The following is a 27,997-nucleotide window of genomic DNA, read 5'->3' as shown; positions in this document are numbered from 1 at the left end:
CAAGTATGAGCTAGGAGGGGTCTCTAAAGGAGGGATATACCAAGTCAACGCTGTGACAGACGGTCCCTTCTGTCGTGAAAGGTGTGGAGTTGAGGGCCATGTCTCGAAAAATTGCCCTAGTCCATTCGAATCTTGCGCTGCCTTCCAACACTATAGGCAGACGAACACATACTTCGAGCCGAGCCACCCGAATTTGAGTTGGAGAAGCCAAAATGTCCAAAATCCAACCCAACATCCACCACAAAGAAGCAGCCGTATGTTCCGCCTCATCAAAAGCAACAACAATACCAGAAGCCTCCTTATAAAAGCCGCAGCTGAAAGAACAAACGCAAAATTCGAGTTTTCGGAGCTTAAGAATCTGTTGCTAAAGGAGTCCCAAGCAAGAGAGGCCGGAATGAAGTTACTTGAGAGCCAAATTGCTCAACTAGCTAGTAAAAGTAACACTCGAGCTCCCGGACACCTACCCACTCAACCCGAACAAAAGGAGACCCTAAATGCAATCACCTTAAGGAGCGGGTCTACCCTTGACGGCCCCGCCATGGTTGAGGATGTTTGTCGAGAAAGATGAGCCAGAAACAAGCCAAGAGAAAGCTTCAATGAACAATTCAAAGAAAAAGACGTCACAGGAAAATCGTCGATCGATCGACATACCCGATCGATCGATCGATCAAACACGGGTTCCAGGAGCTTCGGCTGTGCACACCGCCGATCGATCGGGCGAGGGTGGTCGATCGACCACAATCATCGCTGATCTTGAAGAATCTCGTCCTTTAATGCCAAATAATCATGAGATTACTTGTTTCCGGTACCACCGTCCGAAGATTTTAGGGGCAGACCCGAATGCTGATGGGTCAGTCCCGACTAAGAAGTTCGACCCAATGACGGTCAATGGGTCTCATTTTAGACGGTCTGAGGAGGGGTCCAGCTTCAACAAAGAGAAGGTGACGGACTTTCAGCCTAAGTCCAAGGACGTCGGCGCGCGCGAATTAGAAGAGAGGGCTAAGGTACTCCTTACAGCCCCATATCCGGAGAGACTCTTGCCAACCAAGGAACAGGTATCCTTTAGCAAATTTGAGAAAGTGATTCGTAGCTTAAATGTTCAGGTACCCTTTCTTGAGTTAGTTAACCAAGTGCCAGCGTACACTAAGTTTATGAAACGATTCTTGTCAAAGAAAAAATCACTTGAACAAGTTCATACTTGTTGCATTAACTAAAGAGTCTTGCTCTTACTTGTCTCACATCGCGCCCCATAAGTTAGAAGACCCGGCGTTTTTCCGTCCCTTGTAGCATAGGTACCTTTTCTATCGAAAAGGCTTTATGTGATCTAGGAGCTAGCATAAGTGTCATGCTCTTAAGCCTAGCTAGGAAGCTTAAACTGACCAGGTTTGCGATTACACGAGATGACAGATTCGGATGGTCGACCGATCCGCGGTCGAGCCCATAGGAGTCCTAGAGGACGTGCCGTCCAAATAGGGAAGTTTTTCTTCCCTGTTGACTTTGTTGTCCTTGACATGCCCGAGGATGACCATATTCCCATCATTTTGGGTAGGCCATTTTCGCACACCGCTTTGGTGCGAGTCATCGACGTCGGTAAAGGTACCTTGACTTTCAAAGTGGGAAAGCACTCCATTGTTTTTGCCCAGTAGGCCAAGAAAAAGGATCCCATGTGGCTGTCACACCGTAAACACGGTTTCGAAAAGAAATCGTACTTTGTGCTTCCTGAACTGACTGTCCCTATTACTACTGCTGTATTAACCCCTCCGCCCCAGATTGGGAGCACGAAGGAGGAAGACTTTGTTGTTTTATATAATGCAGGAGCCGGTTTGGGGGAAGGAAGAGCATTTGGATGCTCCGGTGCGTGCAGAGCCTATCGTTTCGAGAGGAGTTCTTGGATGCCTAAGTTATGGGACTGACGAGGAAGTGGAAGATGAGCTAACCAAGGTGAGATGGGCAGATTTGGAGTCCGACGATTCCGAGGGAGTCCTTGATCGGGGAGATGACGACGCCGAGCAATTTGAATTCTCCGTCTGTCGAAGCCGAGAGGGGTGCAACCGATAAGATGAGCACCATTGAGGCTACCTCTAGTAGCCGAGTAAGCCGCCGAAGTGGGCCATACCATGGTCCTTTTTGATCAACTATTAGTTGATCAAATTCGTTATAAACTTCATTTTATTGCTTTCGAACTATTTTTTTTTTTTAGTGCTTTTGTGTGCGCGAAAACTTCGCTTTTATTTTGTTTGCTTAGTTTTTTTTATGCATTTTAGAATTTTTTCGGGTTTTGCGCAATTTTGGGCGCGTACTATTGTGTTTTTGCAGGTATTTAGAGTTTCTTAGCTCGAATCATTGAGCAATTACGAAGAAATAAGACACTGCAAAGAAGTGTTTTTCGATCGATCTGGTTTCGGTGGTCGATCGATCTGGGTTGCGGGTTACGGGAGCTCTTTGTTCACGACCATCCGGTCGATCGATCGTCCCTTTAGGTCGATCGATCTGCTGCTGGCGATACATTCTTTCACGACCTCTCCCCTTGTGTTTGGTCGATATGCGGACTTAAGGGAGTTTTCTACTCCACTTTATTTTCCGTCGAATTGTCTATTTCTTCTTTTGTCTCATTTATGCACAATTTTTACGTTCCAAAATTGCTTTCTTCCGTCTTATGCGTGGTTTTGATTATTTTTCAGGCACTCTTGTCGGTAGCATGCTGCTCTTGAAACCTCCTAGCTCACGCTGGTTTGGGAGGTTTCCTTTTGCTGCGCTTAAAGTCTTGTGAGTTCCCAAGTTATCCCTTTATGTCATTATGTTTTTATTTCCCTTTTTCTAGCAAATTCCCGTTTTCCATTTTTCTTCATTACATGATTTTGCACAATGGGGACATTGTGCGATTTGGTTTGGGGAAGGGTTTTGCGTCGCATATCATTTGCTTGCATTCACGTTTACATTTGTTTTGCATTGTTTATTTCATGTCTCATAAATACAAAAGTCCAAAAAAAAAAAAAATTGAAAAATTTCAAAAATTTCCATAAAACGCACGTTTATTTTAGCATATAGGTCGAGTCGGAACAGTAGTATTTCTATGATGATTTAGCATTTGCATCTGTTTTGCCCGAGCCTTGCTTGACTTACATGTTATTAGTAGAATCGTTAGTGCATATCTACGAGTTTTCGTTAAATTATTTTCTTTGAGCACGAGACTTGACTTTAATAATTGGCAAGCTACATCATATATTCTGAGTTTTTAGAGCTTATAACTGGTGTCATTCATGACCAGTTCATCTAGGAATGTGAGTAGTACTCCTTATGAGGCATGTTTCCTTAATTTGCATAATTATGAATTTGATCTACTTAATACTTGTATGCATTCGGTTTGTGGTTAGTTGACACATGTGGTAGAGGTTTCCTTTTCTCATTTTACCCATAAGCTTCACTATGCCAAAAATATCCTTTTTGTCCTATTTTCTACATCCTACATTTAGCTTGTCCTTTGTCAAGCTAGTAGTCCGTGTTCTTGGGATTGTTACTCAATTTTTGGTGGTACATGCTCATGTTTGAGATATCGTTGGGAGAATGAAATAAAGGAGGAAAGAAAAAAAAAAAAAAAAATGTGAAAAAAAGATTCGAAAAAGAAGAAAAAAAGAGGTTCTGTACTGTGTAAGCAGTCGATCGACTGCCACCTTTAGTCGATCGACTGAGATTCGTGAAAGGAAGAAAAAAGTCAATTCGCATGATTTAATCCTTAGCCTTTGGCGATTTTTGCTCCCATGTTTCATTTATTTCTTATGGGGAGTTTATTGATTTAATAGTTTGGAGATTCTGAGTTTTGTGCTTGCTATAGCACCGTTTCGTTTGATTATGAGAAAGAAGTTGGATGTTGTCCTTTGGTTCCGTTTTGGTACTAGCTTGATCACCTGTACCTCCACTTTACCATAAAATGTTTTGCCTCTTCTTACCCATACCTCACATTTCCATAATTACACCTCGGCATGTGTCAATGGTCATCTGTTTGGTTGGAATGCGTATGTACGGTCATAGAGGTCGTCTTCATAATTTATTCTTTGGCATGTTTTCATAGGTCGTAGTTAGGTGAGAGTCACTACAATATTAATTCTTTCTATCTTACAAATATATCACCTGTGCTTAATTGAGCGAATTGAGCGACCCGCGAGAGTCCAATTTGATAAGTCTGTACGGTTGATGGTTCAGCAGTTTTTGACGACCTTATAATTCGTTTGCATGATTCGCATTACTAGTTGATTGTTGGTTGTGCATTAAATTGGTTCAGGCCCTACAGTTTGCGTTTCGCTCTGAGTTTGAACTCGTTCCATTGGGTCATTAGATCGAGTCTAGTTCTTGCTTGGGGACAAGCAAGGTTTGGTTTGGGGAGATTTGATGCGTGTCATTTATATGATGTTTTACATCTCTTTTTACACGCATTTCGAGCTCAATGTGCTATATATGCCCATATTTCTCTATTTTCCTCTACTTTCGTGCTTTTGTACTTTATTGCAGAAATGTGGAGAATTTAGCGGGAAATCAAGCCGAATCCGTCCCCGAGTAAGCTGCATTGCAAATGACGTAAAGGAACCGCTTAAGGAACAAGCTTGGTGCGCAATCCAAGGCCCGAAAGACGAATCCACGAGTTTAAAGAAGTCGAGTAGCAGCTAATCCGGTCGATCGACCAAGTATCATCGATCGATCGACCACCTATCGGATCCGAAGCTCTATGTTCTTTGAGGAGCGATCGATCGATCGACCGATCTGAATAGTCGATCGACGGACTTCGATTCGCACGAGATTTAGAACTCAAAGCCCGTGAAGTTTAGGTTTAGGAAAGGGTTGTTGCGCTTATTTTCTATATAACGTAACACAACTTTCTGTTTTATTATCAAGTCTTTTAGGGATAATTTGACATAAAGTTTTAGATTCAAGTTTGCATTCAGAGATTGTTCGGATAATTAGGGTTTGGATATCGAATCTTGCTTTGGAATTCTGCCTTTATTCTTAATCGTTTCCTCTGGAATTTTCGGTATTGTTTTGCCCTAATCTTAAGTTCATTGTTTTGCTTTAATTGTTAGTATAGAATTGATAGTTAGTGATCCCAATCCAATTATCGCTTCATCATTATTGTTGTTTACATCAAGTATGAATTCCGTAATAGTCATTAGTTTTATTGTTGTTTTTACATTCACCATGAGTAGCTAAATAGCTTGTGCTAGGATGTAGGCGATTTATGGCTAGGCGGCAATAGGGTAGATACGGATGAACCAGCGTGTCGATCGATCGATCGACATTGTTGGTCGATCGACCGACCTTGTAAGGTTACCTTTCGTTTTGATTGAATTTAATCTTGTATTTAACGAATCGAATGCATGCGACCAGTTAGATACCTCTTTTGTGACTGACCCATTAGACCGAGAGGTAGGGTAGGTTGCTTGACCGTCAATTAATTCGACTAAACTGTGCTAAGATCGAAAGATAGGTATAGTTTAGACCATTAGTCATTTTTCGGGATGAAAGTCAGTATTAGTGACATTAGGGACCTTTAGCGAGATCGAGAGATGCTAATTGTTAGGAGTGGACCGAGAGGACCTCTTATTTCCCGCCTTACTTGTGTTTAATTCAGACCGACCTAGTTTCTTTGCGCAGGAAATTTGTAATGACCCGACCATCCTAGTACCTTTCTTTTATTTGTTTAATCCATATCTTTAGTTTATTTTCTTCTTATTATTATTAGTTATAGACCAATTCAACCAATCCCCATAATAGTTACCTTAGACTGATCATAGAACAACTAGAATTTACAAAGCGCCTCCTTCATGGATCGACCCTGTTACCACTAGCCTAGGTTAGTCTTAATAGGAACTATAAATTTTATCTTTGGTACTCACAGCGACGGGTATCACTAATAACCAAAGGCATTTGAGAAAGTAAGCCCATGGTTATTTCATCACTCAACTTCTTAATACCGGGGCTACCTTTCATGACTAGCTTCCTTTTCATAAACATAATGGACAACCACATACCATAGGGAATCACGGTTTTCTTGTCAAATTTCCCTTTTTGAAGGTCGGGGGCTATCTCATTGAAATGGTGGAGGATGAGTTGGGGAAGGTTGATGGGATGACGTTTGAGATTGTGGTAGAGAAGAAGCATCTCAAGGAGAGAGCATCTTCCCCTACTATTGTTGCTTGGTAATATGGCTCGGTGAAGAAGGTTGAAGGTGAAACAGTGGGGGGCACGAAGTTCATGAGCATAGATGTTGGTGGGTCCATTTTCATTATCGGGTCGAAGGGTTCTCACAACCACACTAGCCATAGCTTCATCAACATCACCCCAAGTACTCTTAGGAAAGGAGGTAATACCCATGGCTTCAACCTCAAGGTAAGAGGCAAGTTGGTCAATGGTCAAGATAAAGGGTTTTTGGTTAATAAAAACCGAGAGAGTTCCTGATTCAACATCAGCCTTGACTGTTGCATAGAACTGAATTACCTTCCACATGTAAACCGAAGAGTTTTTCTCGAGGAGATTAAATCAACCTTGACCAAAAATATCAGCTTTGAAGAATGCAAAGGCCGGAGCAGAATCACACCATGTTTTCTTGTATCGCCTCCCACTATGGAAGCAACATGCAAGCATTCCTTGACATGGCTTGAGGGTGTCATCCGGAAGGTCAAGATTATTGAGGTGAGCAAGGACATCATTTTTGAATGCATCATCATGAATGGTTACCATCAACTCCGTGCAAGTATTGAGAGGAATTTTATCCTCAATGATATCCTAATCTTCCGGTGGAAAATCCACCTCCTTCTTCCGTGGGTACCTCGACTTTTTGGCCGCCTTGGGTTTTGATTCCCTCTTTCTCTTGGTAACGGTTTTAGGCTTTGTTTTTTTGTTTCGGTAGGAGTTTCAATGATAATGTCATCATCATCATCATCATCATCATCATCATCATCATCACCAAACAGTTCAGTGATTTTTATTTGGGATTTGGTTTTGGAGGTGTCGGTGGCGAGAGGGTCAAATTCATCAAACACCTTGTCTTCATTGTTGGGTTCACCCATATTTTCATTATTGGGGATGAACTCTTCTTCATGCATGACTTCATTTTATGGATTTTGAATCGGAGAATCGATTTTTTCAGCATTATCTTTCTCACTCACGATTTCCTTCTCCTTTTCAAGCTCACTTTCTTTTTCTTTTTCCTCATCTTTTTCACTCATTTTTTCTTTCTCATTTTTTTCACTATCATCTTCGGTCTCCTTTTCCTCTTCAAATTCTCTTTCTCTTTCAATTTCTTTTTCTGTTTCTTTTTCCTTTTCCGATTCTTTTTCTTTCTCAACAACATCATTTCTATCCTCATTTTCAATTTGTTTTTCAACAACAACATCATTATCAACAATATCTTCAACAATCACCTTTTCTTTATTGATTTTACTTGCCATTTGATTAAGTGTGGGCTCATCTTCTTCGGAGTCAACATCAACATTTGAATCCAACATCACAGAGATTGGGGGACTTCTTTTTAATCTACCACGGCCTCCTATACCACGGCCTCTTGCCTTTGTAGCCATGGATTTCTTTCGTGCAACACTGGGCTTAACAGTTGGAGGCTTGGTAGGAGACGGGTTGGGTTTGTCTGATTTTTTTATGTGTGTAGCGGATTTGGCGGTCATTTTTTGCTTGGCAATGAACTTTGGGTTGAAGGAGTCTTGAAGTTTTTTTACTTCTCTGTTGAATGATTTTTTGGGAGCCATTTGAGGGTTGTTGGGGTTGACGGTTTTAGGGAGATGAAAGACGTTGAGTTGTTTTGAATTTTGAATAGAAGTTTGTGGGTAAATGGGAAAGTGTGGTTATTGCATGGGGGATTAATGTGTGGACGGTTGGGTTAATGAGGGAGTGGTTAATAGGTGAGATTGAGTGTAAATGTGGGAAATGATGATATAGGGGACGGCTAAAGTTGGATTTGCTTGATGGGACATAAAGTAGTTTGTAAGGCTCAATGCAATAATTCAAGTGTGGAGTTTCAATGCAATTTTTTCTCAGTCCATTTGACATATGATAAATTTTGACAATTTTTAAACTTGAGAAAATGTACATCCCTTTTCTCTAATCAATCATGTGGGAAAATAATTTTAACTCGTGTTACACGCCGCCTAACAAACCAATTTCCAACCGAATTTTTACGAATTGTTCCCTTTCTAACGGTTTTGTAAAAATGTCCACAATTTGATTTTCCGTTCTAAAAAAGGTTAGACATATATTTCCTTTTTCGACTTGATCACGTAAGAAATGGTGCCTTATATCAATGTATTTCGTCCTAGAATGTTGTATTTGATTTTTCGAGATGTTAATGGCGCTAGTATTATCACAAAATATGAGAGTGGTTTCGAAAATAAAACCGTAATCACGCAATTGTTGTCGTACCTAAAGAATTTGAGCACAACAAAGAGCGGCACTTACATACTCACTTTCGGCCGTGGATAAAGAAACGATATCTTGCTTCTTGGATGCCCATGAGATGATGAGACACGGTCCTAAGAATGTAGCAATACCCGAGGTGCTTTTCCTATCCAATGAGCTCCCCACATAATCCGCATCCGAAAATCCTACAAGATCAATGTCATAATGAGTTGGGTACCAAAGGTATAAACCTTGCGTTCCAATCAAACACATAAAAATTCGTTTAACGGCTTTGAAATGTGATTCCTTAGGATTTGATTGGAAACGAGCACATACACACACACACACACTAAATTGTATGTCGGGTCGACTAGCGGTTAAATAAAGCAATGAACCGATCATACCTCGATAAACTTTTTCACTAACACTCTTACCATTTTCGTCTTTGTCAAGACTAAGCTTGGAGATCATAGGTGTAGACGTAGGATTTGAGTTAGTCAACCCAAACTTACTTTTCATTTCCTTTAGGTACTTTTGTTGGTGTATCATGGTTCCTTTATCACTTTGCTTGATTTGAAGACCAAGGAAGAATCCAAGCTCTCCCATCATACTCATTTCAAACTCAGAAGTCATTAGATCCGAAAATACTTATAAAGGACATTATTTGTTGCACCAAAAATTATGTCATCGACATACACTTACACAAGCAACAGTTCCTCTGACTGTGACTTGATAAACAATGTTTTATCAACTGAACCACGTAGAAAACCGTTTTCTAACAAAAACTTTGAAAGCCTATCATACAAGGCTCTCGGAGCCTGTTTTAAACCATAAAGTGTTGTATCAAGTTTGAAAACGTGGTTAGGGAACTCATTGTTGATGAAGCCCGGAGGTTGTTCAACAAAAACTTCTTCCTACAGATAGCCATTTAGGAAAGCGGTTTTAACATCCATTTGAAAACGTTTTATGCCGAGGTGAGACGCAAAAGCTATGACCATTCGTATGGCCTCAAGCCTAGCTACCAATACAAAGGTTTCATCATAATGAATTCCTTCTTGTTGATTAAACCCTTGAACCACTAGTCTAGCTTTATTCTTTACGATTTCTCCAACATCATCGAGCTTATTGCGAAAGACCCATCTCATACCAACTACAGTACGTTGAGATGGTCTAGGGACCAGATGCCATACCTTATTCCTCTCAAATTGCTCCAATTCTTCTTGCATAGCCGTCACCCAATATTCGTCCGTTAATGCCATTGTGATATTATTGGGTTCAATTTGTGATATGAATGCGTCAAAAACACAAAAGTTTTGGAGTGAAGATTTGGTTTTGATTCCAGAGGTTAGATCACTGGTTAGGTTTGATAAAGGGTGGGAGCTTTGATGTTTCCATTTCTTTGGAACAAGAGTGTTGGAGGTCTCGTTTGATTCATTTGGTTCTGATGCAACAGTTGTTGTAACTGTTGCACGGGGAATATTTTGTGAGGGTGTTTGTGGATCAGTTTCAGTTTGGTTAGTGAGTGGTTCACTGCAATCCTCATTCCCCCTAGATGAGCTAGCTCTATCTTGACATGAGGGAGGGTTAGTTCCCCCTGAATTTTGGCCAGCCTCTTCAAGCAACAGTGGCTCCAACTGTTGCTCAGCCTCTTCCACTACTTGATCCATGTCATGTCGTATCATTCCAATTTCAAAGTCATTACCTTCCTCATCATCCTCTTCATCATTGACCTGTGTATTTGAAACAAAAAGACTAGATTCATCAAATATTACATGAACGCTTTCTTCCATTTTCATGGTTCTCTTGTTATATACTTTGTAAGCTTTACTATGATCGGAATAACCAACAAAAATACCTTCATCACTACGGGCATCAAATTTGCCTAGGTTGTCTTTTCCATTATTGTGCACAAAACATTTACTACCAAAGCATTTTAAATGTGAGATGTTAGGTTTTCTTCCTCGTATTAATTCATAAGGGGTTTTCTCAATGATTTTTCTAATCATGACACGATTATAGATATAACAAGATGTGTTAACGGCCTCCGCCCAAAAGTTCCTTGGCACTTTAGAGCTAATGAGCATGGTCCTAGCCATATTTTCAAGAGTTCGGTTCATTCGTTCCACAACCCCATTTTGTTGAGGGGTTCTTGCGGCCGAAAAGTTATGGCTAATACCATGTTTATTGCAATAAGACTCAAATGACAAATTCTTAAATTCGGTTCCATGGTCGGATCTCAAGGAGACAAGTTTATAACTAAATTTATTTTGGACCTCTTTAACCCAAATTAAGAATTCGTCAAAAGTTTGATCTTTAGAGCTTAAGAAAAGAATCCAAACATATCTTGTAAAGTCATCTACAATGACACAAATGTAGCGACTTCCACCTCTACTAACAATGCGCATGGATTCACATAAGTCTATGTGAATGAGTTCAAGAGGCAAGGAAGTGCTAACGACCTTTTTGGATATAAAGGAGCATTTTACTTGTTTACCTTTAACACAACCGTCACAAAGTGATTTAAACTCAAATTTGATGTTAGGAATGCCATCAACTAGATCAAGCCTCTTGAGGGTATTAAGTGTTTTAGCATTTACATGACCAAGTCATTTATGCCAAAGCCAAGGGTAATTCTTTTAAACACTCATGCATGATAATGTTTGACCCGACAATGAATATAAGTTAGTCATGTAAATATCCTTGACACGTTTTCCTTTAAGAATAAGTTCTCTAGTCTTTCCATCAATTATTCTACATTCAGTAGCAAGAAATTCAACGATGTTACCTCGATCACACAATTGTGATATGCTTAGAAGATTGTGTTTTAACCCTTTGACAAGCAACACTTTGTCGACACATAGTGACTTTGACTTACCAACATTTCCAATACCAATGATTTCACCTCATTTGTTGTCACCAAAAGTCACCATGCCACCATCGTAGGCTTCTAGCGAAAGGAATTGACTTTCATCTCCCGTCATGTGACGAGAGCATCCACTGTCTAAGTACCGATTGCTGCTGCCTCTCGCTAATGCCTATAAGAAATCAAACGTTTAGTTTAGGAACCCAAACAAGCTTGGGTTCCTTCTTGAAAAAGACTTTTTTGACTTTTTTCTTTTTAATCCAAACTTGTTTAGCCGCTTTAGTGCTTCTTTCTAAGTCAAGGAATCTCTTTTCACAACCATTGAATTCATGACCAGTTTTACCACAGTAGTTGCAAATGATGTATTCAGGAAGGCCAGCGTACTTTCTTCTTCGAAAATCAGTCTCGCTTGGGTCCTGGTTTCGAGTGCAACAGTGCGTGGTACTGTTGCATTTGAAACTAAGTCCAGCATTTTTTGCACGGTTTTCGTTTTCTTGATACTGTTTTAGAAGAAACTCTAAGACATTCTGACTTCCTTCCCATTTCAAATAGAACATCTTAGCCTCATCTAACTCTTTGGTTAGTGTTTCAATTTTAGCAAGATGATTAAGATTTAGTTGACCTGCATTGTCGAAAGCGTGTTTGGCATGTCTTACTTCATCACTAAGCAATAAGCCAATTTGCTCAAGTTGCTTGTTACTCTTTTACACAAGGTGAGGTCAGCTAGCAGAGAGTCATGTTCCTTAGTTAGTGAAGACACATGTTTTGAGAGAGTCTCAATTTCTTTTATAGACTCAGATGCAACAGTTGCATCATCTGTTGCATGGGTTTGTTAAGCTTTTTTCAGAGTTTCAATTTGAACAAGGAGGTCATCGTTTGATTTTTGCATTCGATCTAAAGCGCTTTTGACATGACTTGACTCGTCATTCAACATTTCAGCAATTTTGACAAGATCAACTTTTTCACTTTCACATGTTTATAGATCAATCAAAAGTTGGTTACGTTCTTTGATTAGTAAGAACACAGTTTTGACGAGAGACTCATCTCCTTTGTTAGACACAGATGCAACAGTGTAGTGCTCTATTGTATGTATTTCATCAACCCTTTTAGCAAGAAACAGATTCTGTTTTTGGAGCTTTTTAATCTTCTTTTGAAGACTCATTGATGAACTAGGTTGATCAACCTCATTTAGACATACTTTCAAACCAACATTTTCTTCGGTTATGTCTTCAATTTCAGTTTGCATAGCCTCTAATTTATTGTTTTGGACACGACACTTGTCAATGAATTGGTCTAGGAGGAGACAAACTTTGTCTTTAGAGAAAGATCGAACCTTTTTCTTGAGCTTATTTACCTCATTGTCTGAATCTGAATCTGAGTCCATGGAATGAGCCATAAGACATTTGATATTTTCTTTCTTTGATGACTTTGGAACATCATTGATTGATTTGGAAGAGATGCACATTTTGGCATCCAATTCTTCCTCAAGGACCTCGTCCTCCTCGGAATCGGACATTCCCCAAATTGCTGTCATCACTTTGCTTTGATACTCTCTTTTAGGAAGCTCACGCTTTTCTTTAGATTTAATGTCGTTCCACTTTGGGCATTCTTTGATTTGATGACCTTTGTCGCCACATTTGAAGCAACCAACAGTGGAACTAGACTTCCTCTTGGGAAAAGGTCGTTTGCTAGTATAGTTATTAGACCTTTGTGAGTTTCGACCATTAATCATGCGAACAATGTTTTTAGTGAACATTGCAAACTCGTCATCTTCATCCTCCTCATTACTTGAGAGAGCATTGAGAGCGGGTCCTTTCCCTTTAGAACTTTCACCAGAGCGCTTCATGAGAGTTAACTCATGAGCCGTGAGTGAGCCCATAAGTTCCTCAAGGGACAGCAAAGAAAGGTCTTTAGCTTCCTCAATAGCCGTAACCTTCGGTTGCCATTTTTCAGATAGGCTACGAAGGATTTTACGGACTAAAACCTCGGATTCGAAATTTCTACCTAGACTCTTGAGGTCATTAACAATACTAGAGAAGCGTGAAGACAAACTATTAATTGACTCTTCTTTTCCCATGTTGAGCATCTCATATTGTTGCATGAGAAGATCAACACGGTACTTTTTAACTTGTGACGTTCCCTCATAAGCAAGGCTTCGGGTGTCCCAAATTTCCTTTGCCGAGTCACATCCAGATATCCGGTTAATCTCTTATTCACCGATGCCATATTGAAGAATGGACATGGCTTTAGAGTTTTACTCGACTTTACTATAATCGGCCTCGACATATTTATCCTCACTTTTTAGGGAACTAGTGCCATCAACATTAGTCACCTCAATTTTGAGGGGACCCTTTTGAATGATCAACCAACATTCATAGTCCGCATTTTTGAGATAGTGCTCCATGCGGTGTTTCCACCAAGCATAGTTTTCTCCCTTAAATATGGGATACTTAGTGTGTTTTGAATCGTCCATAACTATGGGATCAACTCTTTGGTTTTAACCAATATCAAGAGCACGAGGCTCTGATACCAATTGAAGATTTAAGAATGATAAACACCTAAGAGGGGGAGGGGGTGAATTAGGTGTACCTTTTAAAAAAATTTCTCTTTTACTTGGTTAAGTACTAACACGAGTAAGATCTATTAAGTACAAGTTTGAGAAACTTAATGGAATGTAAGTTCACAAACGGTACAGCAGCTCTAGGCAATAGTATGAATGACTGTTGCACAGCACTGGCAGCGAGATGGAAGAGTAAATATACAATTATAAGAGAATGTAAAAGTACATAAACAAACAAGACGATGTTTTAAAAATTGGTTCAGCTGCTACTCCGGAGCCTACGTCCAACCGTTATTTTATTGCTTGTTTAGAAATTTACTCAAACTTAACTAAACCATTACAATGAAAATAACTCGCCAACCTACTCCGGTTGCAATTGCTTAAAGCTACTCCGCTTCAAGACCTTCCCTTGCTTAAGGCAACTCCGCTTTAAGACTTTAAGTTCTATCTCATTGGTTCACAAACACAGAATCTCAGTGGTTCACATAAGAACATGGAGATTACAATGAAGACCTAAACATGAGAATCATTGAACATATTCTTTTATGTAACAGTGAAGCGAACTGATACTTAGAGATTTGTAGCTTTGAAAAACAATTGAAGACCTTTGAAAAACAGAAAACGGTTTTGCAAATGATTGAAGAACAAAGCTTAAATGCTGAAAAGATTTGCAAAGTGTTTACAATGAATGCTCTTTCAAAGTATTAACAATAAATGATAATTTAGATGGCTATTTATAGAAGGAAGAAGTGTGTAAGAGAAGGATCTTTAACACTTGTACACTCTAATGTCCATGAGTTTGTAAGTTTTTTATCATTTAAAAATAAAGAAGAACAATGAGGTTGCAAGGCTCAAAGCAGTTGCATTTTTCCAAAGCAAAGAGTGTTTCCCATAAACTCTATGGGAACTCACAATTTCGCCCAAAATAGAAAAAGCAAAAGACCCATTTTTAGCATGAAAATCCACTTGCATTAATAGGATTGACATCTTTATTTAGCTTGCAAGAATATCCTTTTTGTTCTCATTTGTTCTTCAGATTTGAAAAAAAGATATTTCTTTATAAAACAATAAAGCTTTTGAAAGGTTTTGAACACTTGTGAATTTTTCCGAAAATTCTCCATACGTTAGTACCAGAAACCGTGATGCAACAGTCACAGGGACTGTTGCATGGTTTTGCAATCACTAATGCGAAAAAGAGGATATGTTAAACTACCTCGTTTACAACATTCATTCTAGGCAATGGGCATTCTTGACTTGTCTTTCATCTTGATCATCTTTGGGGCTTCTTTGAACAATCATTTGATGCTTCAATTTGCTAAACAATTAACTTAAGAGGCAAACAATTAAATGACAATGAAACTTAGCATCATCAACAAGTGTGTTCTAACATGTTCAAATGAGCGCAGTATATCACGGTTAAGAATCAAAATCCCAACTTCCCGTTTGGAGTAAAACAAATTCTTACCAATCAAGTTAAATCTTATTCTTAAATACCCTTCTTTCACACTTTCTCCTCTACACCCTCAACTCTAAACGATTTTACTTTTTTCATGTACGCATTTTTTAGTTTTATCCCTTTTGGTTGAAAAAAAATAATATACACATTCTCCAATTAGGGTTTTCAATTCATTTAATTGAAGAACCGTTATACCTTAAGTGAAATTTTTAAACCCTAATTAAAGACAAAAATAATTAAATTTTAACTTAATAAATCAAAACTTTATGTCATTGTTGATAAAACAAAATAATTACGTATTCGATATGACTTATAAGAATTAAGATCCATAACACGGAATATGAATAGTATTTGAGTTGGTTTTAAGAGAAAGAGAAGAGAAAATTTAGATTATTTGGTTTAGGAAAATAGTACTGTTGGAAAACAATACAAACATAATGTATATTAAAGAATAAAAGTTGTACATGTCGATTGAGGCTCAATAAGGCAAGGCTGGAGTAGTAATTTGTAGTTTTTATCTCATGGTCTTAAGGGTGTTCATTCAGAAATGATAGTGACTCGTTGAAACAAGTATGCATGTCACCAAATTAAAAGTGTTATGAATATGTGAGGGAATGATCTGATGATATTGATTAGCCAAGACAGTGTTTATATAATTATATTGTTGGGCTCATGGGACGATAACTCATAAAACATAACCTATACTCTAATATCCCCCCCCCCCCCAAGCTGAAGCATGAAGATCAAGACTGCCCAGCTTGCGGAGAATGTAGTAAAATTGTGGTGCTCCCAACGCCTTTGTAAAGATATCAGCAAGTTGCTCGTGCGTAAAAACATGAGCAGGTGTCACCAAACAGTCAATAATCGCGTCACGAACGAAGTGGCAATCAATCTCAATGTGCTTCATTCGTTTGTGAAAGACATGATTATGGGCAAGATGTAAAGTTGACTGGCTGTCACAGAACAGACCCATAGGCACAGACAAAATGACATCCAAGCTAGATAAGAGCCCCTTAAGCCATTTACAGACAAGCGCTGCCATAGAACGGTATTCGGCCTCAGTAGAAGAGAGTGAGACAGTATGCTGTTTCTTTGTTTTCCAAGAGATGGGTGACTCACCAAGAAACACGAGCCAGCCATTAGCCGAACATCGGGTCGTAGAATACCCACCCCAGTTAGAATCGCACCAACCAGAAACAGTAAATGTGCTTTAAGAACGCAAAAGAATCCCTTGTCCCTGACTACCCTTTAAGTAGCAAACATGTAATACCCCCACATACCAAGGTGCCTTACAAAGGACCACCCTAGCATGAGAGACTGTTACCATCTCGGTTGCCCGAGGATAGTATATCAAAAGAAACCATTCCACAACATTTATTAAAGTATATAAGTTTAAGTTTACAAGTTCCAAAACCAAAACAAAACAAGTGTTCACTAATACTCAAAACAACTGAATCTAAAATAGCTAATCTCGTGACAGCGGAAGCTAAACTCGAAGTGATGACTCCCCATCTCGTCCCCATAGCTAAAGACCATCATCACCTGTCACAATCTGCTCACCACCCCCGAATGGATCACCACATATTTTACAAAACAACAACGGGGTCAGTTCACTGCATAATTAAAATAAGACAAAGTACGATAAAGATAAACAACTGTTCCACAATCCACCTCCAACTCCCAATCACATCTCATAACTAACTACACACTAAAGTGTGTAGCCCTGCCAGTGGAGGACCGCAGCCTTGCCCACCTAAGCCCCGTTCATCAACGAGCGATAACCCTATTCATTAATCTGCAAATCCTCTCATGTGGCGGGTTCCACAGAGGGCGAATCAAGGGCGTGAAGCCACTCCCGCAAGTGACTCCACTCAGCCGAGGACGCACCTCGCAAACATCATCAACCATCTCAACGCCAACACCCTTACTCCAATCCACCAACAACAATCAATCACAATATCAATCGCATCAATTAATTACAACACACATATTAAATCAATTAAACAATAAACTGAGTAGGGAAACCCTACCTTAGCACAATCTGACACGAGTCAATCAAGCAAGCTAAAACGGCTCCTCTACGAAATCTCCACCTAACAATAATCATACAAATCATGCCATCCAAAACCTAGGATATAACAAATAATGATTTCAATTGTGTGATAGTGACAAGACAGCTCGAAGACTCGCGAAATGCCTCGCACCTCTTCGAGCAGCCCATGCGGCCACGTCGCTCAAAACGCACACAACCACCCATTTCTCTATAAATACCCCTCAAATGCCACCATTTGAAGGTACGCGAGTGTCCGCCCCCTCACCTCTCCCTTAAAATTCTCGACTCGACTTCTTAAGTCACAAACCGACACGTATTTTCGACCTACCGATCGAAAATACAAGCCATACACATTGTTTGGTACCGTCATCGTGCATTAAATCACTTGACCGACCATCTCGACCAACTACACCATCACTAAACTTAACAAAACACTCTTTACATTGCAAAAACGGTTTTCAACCTAGTTTTCCGACCTAACAAGATGCTACACTTCCGTCGATGGGTGGAGGCGGTGGAATGCATGATCCTTTTGACATCTTTAGTCATATGTTTGGAGGACATCAATTTGGTGGTAGTGGCCTTTGCAATTTTCTTTTAGATTTGGCGTATTGGGAGTCAGGCTTATTTCTTCGCACTATAGTGTAATTATCACTGCAATTTTCATTTTGGGTAATTTGGAAACAGTCTCTTATTCATAGGGGTAAGCTAAGTACAACCAACCTCTGTCACCCCGGTATCTGCGGGAGCCCTTTAAGGCACTAAGTAATTTTGTTGTTGTATAGTGCTGCCAACAAAATCCTGGTACATCCAATGTACTATTTCACCGCACAAACAGGCATTGTTAAATGTTAAAGTGAGGTCATAATTTCCCCATAAATAGAGAAGCACAATCTATGGATTATAGATAAGGATTACATTGTCGGTTTTTGTATAAGACTATGTGTTAACACTAAATGTAATTAAGAGGTTCTTATGCTAGCTACATTTGATCTGGCCAATGCTGATGTTAGCTCCTCAACTTATATTTATCAGGAGGTGGTCGAAGCAGAGGAAGAGGGCAGAGAAGGGGTGAAGATGTGATCCATCCTCTCAAGGTGTCACTTGAGGACGTGTACAATGGCACAACAAAAAAACTCTCTGTCCCGCAATGTGCTTTGCTCAAATTTCCGAGGGTAAGAACTTTCCTCTAATTTCGCTGAGTGTTGTGTCTCCGGTTTCCACTAATAATACTAAAAAAAAAAAAAAAAATCAAAAAAAAATTGTTTTCTATATTTTTATTCCTTGGCTTTATTTGTACATTGACTGCTATCGTGTTTTCACGTCATTGACCTGGCTTTATTTGTTGTTGTTTGATGCATTCTATTTATGGCAGGAAAGGATCGAAATCTGGAGCTTCAATGAAGTGTACTGGATGTAGAGGAACTGGCACGAAGGTATCATGCAGAGAGCTTGGACCCGGAATGGTGCAACAGGTGCAGCATGCTTGTAATGATTGTAGGGGAACCGGAGAGACAATCAATGATAAAGACCGGAGTGGTGAGCCGAAGTCGTATGCTCCCAAAGATAGTATTTATAACCCATAAAACCTCTAATTAAACGATAGTATATGGTAATAAGGATCGATCCACAGAGAATGCGATGTAATTTATGTGAATTTTATTATAGAAAGTAAGTAACCAATATGGGGGGATTCAAATGATCGAGTAACTAAACTAGAGATTAAATAAGCAATTGTATGAAGAATAATAAATATGAAATCAGATGGTTTAAACGGTCTCGGTGTAAGAATTTCCACAAACTGATTATCAAATTGATCATAGATTAACAACTTCCAATTGACTCTTGAGAAGACTATCGTGGGAACAATTTCCCAATTCCTTTGTAATATTATTTAACTCGAAACGCGATAATCAAATAACCTAATTATCAAACAACCTAATACACGCGATTAAGTTTAATTCAATAACAGCATGAACGAATAAGGAACGATAGCGGTGATGACCAATAAAACACGTGATTATTTGTTCGAATCACAAGTTAATTCTCTCTTTAACCTAGATATGATGAAACGCATCCAATACAAAGGGTAAAGATTGTTACTTTATCTAGCGAGGTTGAACAATTACGGATTCATTCACTAGAATAACAATAGCTTGATAATTGTGAAGATTAATTAGCTACTTTAATCTAAACATTCAACAATCATAAAATTAGAACAGAGAATTAACAATACTCAAGATAAAAGGAGGAAGATGAATAATAGTCTCACAATTTGAATAAATCAGATGCTTCAAATCTTAATTCGAGATGAAAGGATTAGTTGCTCATGTCTTTCTTGCTAGCAAAATATTTAGGGTTCTTGTCTCCAAAATAATACGTGACAAATGAATGATAGAGTCTAACCAAATACTTAACCTAATAATAATTATTCCTAAAATAAAAATAATAATAATATCCGTAGATTAAAGTTGGAAACAAAGGAAATAAAACACGAGTAGAGCCGCGACACGGGCGACCCGCGCCAACACCCGCGACCCGCGCGAAATCCTGTAAAAAGGCGTGCTTGCTTTGCTTTTCTTCCGTCTTTCTTTGCTTGACAATGGGCTCTTCTCCTTGCTTGATTCATTCACCTGATGGGCCATAAGGGACAAGACCATATGCTCTGTCTCGACTTGTCTTCTTGATTTCTTTAGCCCGATTGTAAAACGATCAATCCATACAACATACTCCAATCCAAATAATACCCAAAATTTCATTGATCCATAATCTCTTCTAATTATCCCAATATAGTACCAACAACTTAATATGAGTATTAATACAATTATTCCTCTAACAACCAATTTATACCATGATTATTCACATAACTCACAACTCTTAAACCCGTACTAAATATGGCATATCACGGTGCCCTCAATGCAAGGGCAAGAAAGTGGTGCAGGAAAAGAAGGTTCTAGAGGTTGTCATAGAAAAGGATATGCAACATAAACAGAAAATCACTTTTGCTGGAGAGGCCGACGAAGAAGTATGTTCTCAACTTCACTGCTCTAAACTTATAAAATGTAGCATTTTAGGTGACGCCATTTTGATGATTAGGTTGCAACTTGCAATGTGACCCAATTGACTTTTTCTGCGAGCATTTTTTCTGTGAAAAACCAGATGGTTGAGGTTAGGATCAGCTAATTGACCGTTTGTATCTTCTGTTGATATTGTTCTCTGCAGCCTGATATGATCACTGGAGATATTGTATTTGTCATTCTGCTGAAAGACCATTCCAAGTTCACGAGATTGGGTGTAGACTTGTTTTACGAACATATGTTAAGTCTCACGGAGGCTCTTTGTGGCTTCAGATTTATTCTGACCCATCTTGATGGCAGGCAGCTGCTTGTTAAATCAAATCCCGGAGAAGTCGTTAAACCTGGTTTGTGCCCCCTCAATCCCGGAGAAGTCGTTAAACCTGGTTAGTGCCCCCTCAATCGCAACGTTTAATCGACAGTTTTGTATAACTATACGTCGGAAAACTCAAAACGATTTCGAAAACAAAACATTTCAAAAGTTTTTAAAGTACCTGGAGTGTTTTTTGTGTTTAACTCGGTTTGACTCGTTGTTGGGATCGGGATTTGAATTTTTGAGTCGGTTTCTGGTCCTTCCTTAAGTGCATCTTCACCATATTGATCATATATCTCACGCTTCTCTGGGTCACTTAGAAGCTCATAAGCATGAGCCACTTCTTTGAACTGCATGGTAACAGGATTCAAACCATCTTTATCAGAAATCACGGGCACAAACATACGAATAAGATTTAGAGCCAAATCGCCTACAATCTTTTTTATATATATATATATATATATATATATATATATATATATATATATATATATATATATATATATATATATAGCCGGGTTGAAGCGCTGTGGATGCGTCATGTGTCAACCCAGCATTAAATACAAAGTATTAATTACAGTTGAACATTAAATATAAACATAATAAATGCTACATACATAAATCTCAGCAAAGTATTAATTAGAGTTTAATAAATGTATTATAAAATTGGCTTACCGGCACAATCGACGCAAGAGAAGAATGAACAAGACTCACGAGCAACCCACGAACTTGAGAGAGATTAGAGATGATTAGAGTTACGTTGAGGGTTTAGGTTTTGGTAAAAAGTGATTATGAAACTGTAAATCCCGTTTTTATAACTCTAATCCTCTCTAAATCAAACCGCGAAAATAATCACTGTCAGACCGGATACTCGGCCGAGTATCCCCTACTCGGTCGAGTATTCCCATACTCGGTCGAGAATTCCTTGACAGTAGCCTGACCAGAAATACACGACGCATTACTCGGCCGAGTAAGCCATATTCGGCCAAATAACAGACTTAGAAAACTGTAGTATTACAGTCTTCCCTCCTTAAAAAAAACTTCGTCCCCGAAGTTCACACTATACTCAAAACAAAACCAACAACTACAACACAACTCCTCAACAACAACGCAACAACTACTCCAAGTACCAAACAACTCCCACTACAAAAGACAAAACACCCAACTCAAACTGAAAAGATGACAAAACATAGCTAAGCTAACTTAAACTAACCTAAAAATAAGCATGTGATTATCTCCTACCCCCCATAAAAGACAACGGTTACGTCCCCGTAGCCAAACATACCTGATCAAAAAGGTGAGGAAAACGCTCTCTCATCGACTCCTCTGGTTCCTATGTGGCCTCTTCCACATTGTGATTAGACCAAAGTACCTTTAGTAAGACGGTCTCATCGTTCCTTGTCTTGCGCACTTTCCAGTCTAAGATCTCCTTAGGAACCTCCGTATAAGTTAGAGACTCATCAAGCTCTATGTTCTCAACCTCAAGCAGATGTGATGGGACACTCACATACCTCCGGAGTTGCGAAACATGAAACACATTGTGGACTCGATCCAACTATGGTGGTAAAGCTAGCCGGTAGGCTACCTCACCTACACGATCTAAGATCTCATATGGGCCGATAAACTTCTGACTCAACTTCCCTTTCCTGCCAAACCTCATCACCCCTCGCATAGGTGACACTTTCAAAAGGACCTTGTCACCCACTGCGAACTCGATGTCCCTGCGGTGCTAATCTGCAAAACTATTTTGGCGATCTTGAGCTGCTTTCATCTTTTGACGAATCAGACGAACTTGCTCAATCATATCCTGCACCATCTGTGGTCCTAAAACCACTGTCTCTGCACTGTCGTCCCAACAAACTGGACTCCTGCACGTCCGGCCATACTAAGCCTTAAACGGTGCCATTCCAATGCTGGTGTATCTTGGTCCAAGTATCCTTCATCGGAATGAAGTGAGCTGACTTTATCAAATGATCGACGATCACCCAAATCATATTGTTACCTTGCTGAGTCCTTGGTAACCCCACAATGAAGTCCATAGAGATCGACTCCCACTTCCACTCTAGTACCTCAAGTGATTGAATTTTACCATGCGGTCTTCGTTGCTCACCCTTTACTATCTGGCCGGTCAGGCACTTTGCCACGAACTCGGCCACATCCTTCTTCATGTTAGGCCATCAAATGTTTTGTTTAAGTCCTTGTAAAGCTTGTCAACCCCTGGGTGAACTGAATAAGGAGTGCAATGAATGGACTCGATCCAATGATGGTGGTAAAGCTAGCCGGTAGGTTACCTCACCTACACGATCTAAGATCACATACGGGCCGATAAACATCTGACTCCATTTCTCTTTCTTGCCAAACCTCATCACCCCTCGTATAGGTGACACTTTCAAAAGGACCTTGTCACCCATTGCGAACTCGATGTCCCTGCGATACAAATCTGCATAACTCTTTTGGCGATCTTGAGCTGCTTTCATCTTTTGACGAATCAGACGAACTTGCTCAATCATATCCTGCACCATCTGTGGTCCTAAAACCACTGTCTCTACACTGTCGTCCAAACAAACTGGACTCTTGCACTTCCTGCCATACAAAGCCTCAAACGGTGCCATTCCAATACTGGTGTGATAGCTGTTGTTGTAAGAAAACTCAATCAAGTCCAGCCTATCTTCCCAACTCCCACCGAACTCCATGACACAAGCCCTTAACATATCCTCCAAAGTCTTGATAGTCCTCTCAGTCTGACCATCTGTCGCCGGATGAAAAGCTGTACTCATCTCTAAGGTCGTTTCCATTAAATCCTGCAACTCTTACCAAAACCGTAATATAAACCTCACATCTCGGTCCGACACTATATTCTTTGGAACTCGATGTAACTGAACCACATGCTTCCTATAACCCAAAGCTAGTTGTATCTTGGTCCAAGTATCCTTCATCGGAATGAATTGAGCTGACTTTGTTAAACGATCGACGATCACCCAAATCATATTATTACCTTGGTGAGTCCTTCATAACCCCACGATGAAGTCCATAGAGATCGACTTCCACTTCCACTCTGGTACCTCAAGTGACTGAATCTTACCTTGCGGTCTTTGTTGCTCACCCTTTACTCTCTGGCAGGTTAGGCACTTAGCCACGAACTCGGCCACATCCTTCTTCATATTAGGCCACCAAAACGTTTTCTTTAAGTCCTTGTAAAGCTTGTCACCCTCTGGGTGAAATGAATAAGGAGTGCAATGAGCCTCCGTCATGATCACCTTCCTCAAATCTGCATCACTAGGAACACACCATCTCCCATCTGTGTGGATAGAAAACCTCGAAACCGTGCCACTCTCTACCCTTGACTTCCATTCTTGAATCTTCGGATCAAATTCTTGTTTCCTCTTTATATCATCATACAAGTCCGGATCGATCGTCAAGTTCCCGATGGCATCTCTTTTCTGAATCATATGAATCCCCATCTTGGACATCTCATCCCTCAGCTTCAGCAAAGACATAGTTATACACAACGAATGAACACTCTTCCTACTCAAAGCATCTGCCACAACATTGACCTTACCCTCGTGATAGATGATCTCCATGTCATAGTCCTCAATCAACTCCATCCATCGCCTCTGTCGCATGTTAAGCTCTTTCTAAGTGTAGATATACTTTAGACTCTTATGATCTGAAAACACCTTAAAGGTTGCCCCATAAAGATAGTGCCACCAAATATTAAGAGCAAAAACAACTGCACCGAGCTCCAAATGATGAGTAGGATAGTTTTCCTCGTACGGCTTCACCTGCCGCGACGCATAAGCTATAACCTTCCCATTCTGCATCAAAACACAACCCAAAGCATTCTTTGAAGCATAGGTATACTTCAAAGTTCTCACTTCCCTCAGGTAAAGCTAGGATAGGAGTTGTGGTTAAACACTCCTTTAAGGTTTGGAACGCCATCTCACAACTCTTATCCCAACGAAATATGGTCTCTTTTCTCATCAAAGATGTTATAGGCCTCGCGATCGTAGAAAAGTCTTTCACGAACCTCCTGTAGTAGCCAGCTAAACCCAAGAAACTCTGAATCTCAGCAACATTCTTCGGTCATTCGAACTTAGTCACTGCCTCAATCTTGTTAGAATCCACTGACACACCCTCTTTAGATACCACATGACCCAGAAAAGCCACCTTCTCTAGCCAAAACTTGCACTTGGACAACTTGGCATATAATTGATTATCTCGCAAGGTCTGCAAAACTAACCTCATATGCTCCTTCTTAGTCTTAAAGTAGACCAAGATGTCATCAATGAAGACGACCACAAACCTATCCAAGAACGGGCTGAAAATCCGGTTCATAAGATCCATGAAAACTGCTGGTGTATTTGTCAACCCAAAAGGCATCACTAGTACTCATAGTGACCATAACGTGACCGAAAAGTTGTCTTAGGAAGATCCTCATCTGCTATCCTCAACTGATGGTAAACCGACCTTAAGTCGAACTTTGAAAACACTCCCGCGCCACTCAGCTGGTCAAAATGATCATCAATCCTTGGCAAAGGATACCTGTTCTTTACCATGACATGATTCAGCTCCCTATAGTCAATGCATAGCTTCATGCTCCCAACTTTATTTTTCACAAACAACACTGGTGCACTCCATGGTGAGACACTAGGCCAGATATACCCTTTGTCTAACAGATCATTCAGCTGCTTCTTCAATTCTTCCAACTCTTTAGGTGTCATACGGTACGGTGCTTTAGATATAGGACCCGTCCCCGGTTTGAGCTCAACATTGAAGTCGATATCCCTCTTAGGTGGTAACCCTGGTATCTCATCTGGAAAGACATCACTAAACTCCCCAACCACATGTATATCGGACGCCGTCAGCTTCTCCACACTTGTATCTCTGACTTGGCAAAGAATCAAGGAAAACTTCTTCCTTAGTCATGACTTTAAAGTCATCACAGTTATAAACTTACACTTTGGTCTCACAACAAACCCCTTATATGATACCCTCACACCCTTGGGACCCTTTAAGGACACTTTCTTTTATCTGCAATCTATCTTAGCATCATACTTACCCAATCAGCCCATCCCGACGATGACCACAAATCCATCCATAGGAAACTCTAACAAGTTGATCGGTAAGTCTAACTTCCCTACCAACATGGACACAACCCTATACAACTTAGAACAAGACACCGACCCCCCAGAAGGTATAAAGACATTATCTTTTATAAGTTCATACTCTCCCAAACCCATAGCTAGAGCATAACCCCTAGACACAAAAGAGTGGGTTGCCCCTGAGTTAAACAAAATGAAAGACGGTGTATTATGAACACGAAAGGTACCGGTAACCATATGACCATCGTTTTCTACCTCCTGTTTGCCCATCATAAAGAGCTTCCCGCTGCTTTTCTAACCTCCACCCTGGACCGAGGTGTTCGAAGTAGTCGGCTTAGCTGCCGAGTTCTGAGTCACACTGTTGTTCAGGCGCTGATAGGATCCTCCACTGTTGCGGTTGAAACCGCTATTGTTGTTGTTCTGCCCTCCACGATTGTCCCATGATCCAGATGGCCTGTTTCTAGCAAAACTCTGGCTCGGAGCCTGAGAGAAGTTCCCCCGGTAAGCTCCCGAAAAGCCTCCTCCAACCCTGGCACTGCTACAATCGTGCCTCTTGTGACCCATTCCACCACAGTTGAAGCAGGTAAGGTTGTAGTTATCACTAGTACTCCAACCACCACCTCTTCCCACACTCGAGATACCCCTGGATATCCAGACCCTCCAGAAAAAGACCTAGACTGACCATGATTGCTCTTCTTGTGGCCCGACTGGATGCTACTCTCACTCTCTGCCTTCCTCTTTTCAGTGTTTCTTTCCTTAGCCTCCTTGGCCAAGTCTACCAACCTCTCAGCATGCCCAGCTCGTACATATACCTGTTTTATATCGCTAAGTACCCCAGCCGGTAGTCGATCCATGATCTTCAGTGCCAACCCCTTTTCGAAATGAAGAGCTAAACCTCGCTGAACCAGCTGCATATCCTCTGCGTAACGTGACAACTCTAGGAACCAGTGATAGTAATCTGTGACAGTCATATCATCAGCCATGGTGAAAGAATCAAACTCAACCCTTAGCTTGTCACGGATGTGCTCCGGCACAAAATGCTCCCTCATAGCGCTCTTAAGACCTGCCCACGATATAGCATCATATCCCTCGTCCGTGTAGTATGCTATGGCATCCTCTTTCACGTTCTGCCACCAAACCCTAGCCTCACCTCTTAGGTAGTACGCCACCTGTTCAACCGCCAACTCTGCCGGTTGCTTCACAACCTCAAGAAGACTCTCCATCTCGCAGTACCAGTTATCGAGCAGCTTAGGCTCTCCAAGGCCCTCCTAAGTCGAAGCGTTGAAGAGAGTAATTATGGTGCTTAGATGGGTTGCGTCCGGTTTCTCACCTCCCTTTCCCACGTTCTTAAGAGCCTCTAGGAGCGTATCCTGCTGCTCAATCATACGGGCGACCTCATCCACAGTCATCTCAGTGGCATTGATGTATGCTGCTGACTTTTTTGGCGGCATTTTGAGCTGCTAGAAGCAAGGAAACGTAAGCACATATCCTACGGCTCAAAATAAACAAGACCCTTCGCCAAAGAAGTACTCGGCCAAGTATGGTGAAATAATCGGTCGAGTATGGACTACTCGGTCGAGTAATACTACTACCCGGCCGAGTATTCCACTCCAGTAGCCAACGTCAAAAACACAGAGAACCTACTCGGTCGAGTATGTATGTTACTCGGTCGAGTATGCCTCACTCGCTCGAGTATGCTTATTACTCGGCCGAGTGATCACAACCAGTAGCTACTGCTACGTACATACAACCAACACTCGGTCAAGTGCTAGGTTACTCGGCCGAGTATCCCCTACTCGGTCGAGTACCCGCCCTGCTAGGCCGAGTCATGCCAAAAACGAGCTATAAAATTAGGATAACATACTTCAACATGCAATTCTATATATATGCAATACTTCACTACCCTTTCGAAAGCCAAGTAATAAACACATATCATGCTCAAAGTCTATCAAGTTCAACTACGCAATTCACTTTCTCATATACCACCATGTTCAAATTACGCAGTTCACGTTCCATTTCATCCAACAAATTCGCAAGATTCACATCTACAAGTACAACACACATAACTTTAAACACACAGCAGTCCCCATAACACCCCCATGTTGACCGGCTCGAGATTATAAGGGCCTTAATGCGACTTCGGGACGTCTCCCAAGTCTTTGCGGTAGCTCCAAACAAC

The 27,997-nt window shown here is 40.5% G+C and overlaps 1 pseudogene; it reads left to right on the top strand.

Moving 5' to 3' along the window:
* The first annotated feature begins 17,830 nt into the window (after nucleotides 1–17,830).
* On the top strand, nucleotides 17,831–20,794 carry LOC141628044 (dnaJ protein homolog ANJ1-like; annotated as a pseudogene).
* The last annotated feature ends 7,203 nt before the right edge of the window (nucleotides 20,795–27,997 follow it).

Source organism: Silene latifolia, chromosome Y (genome assembly GCF_048544455.1).
Source record: "Silene latifolia isolate original U9 population chromosome Y, ASM4854445v1, whole genome shotgun sequence".
Classification (NCBI taxonomy): Eukaryota; Viridiplantae; Streptophyta; class Magnoliopsida; order Caryophyllales; family Caryophyllaceae; genus Silene; species Silene latifolia.
The sequence above is the reverse complement of the archived record's forward strand: the minus strand, read 5'-3'. Positions and strand labels throughout refer to the sequence as shown.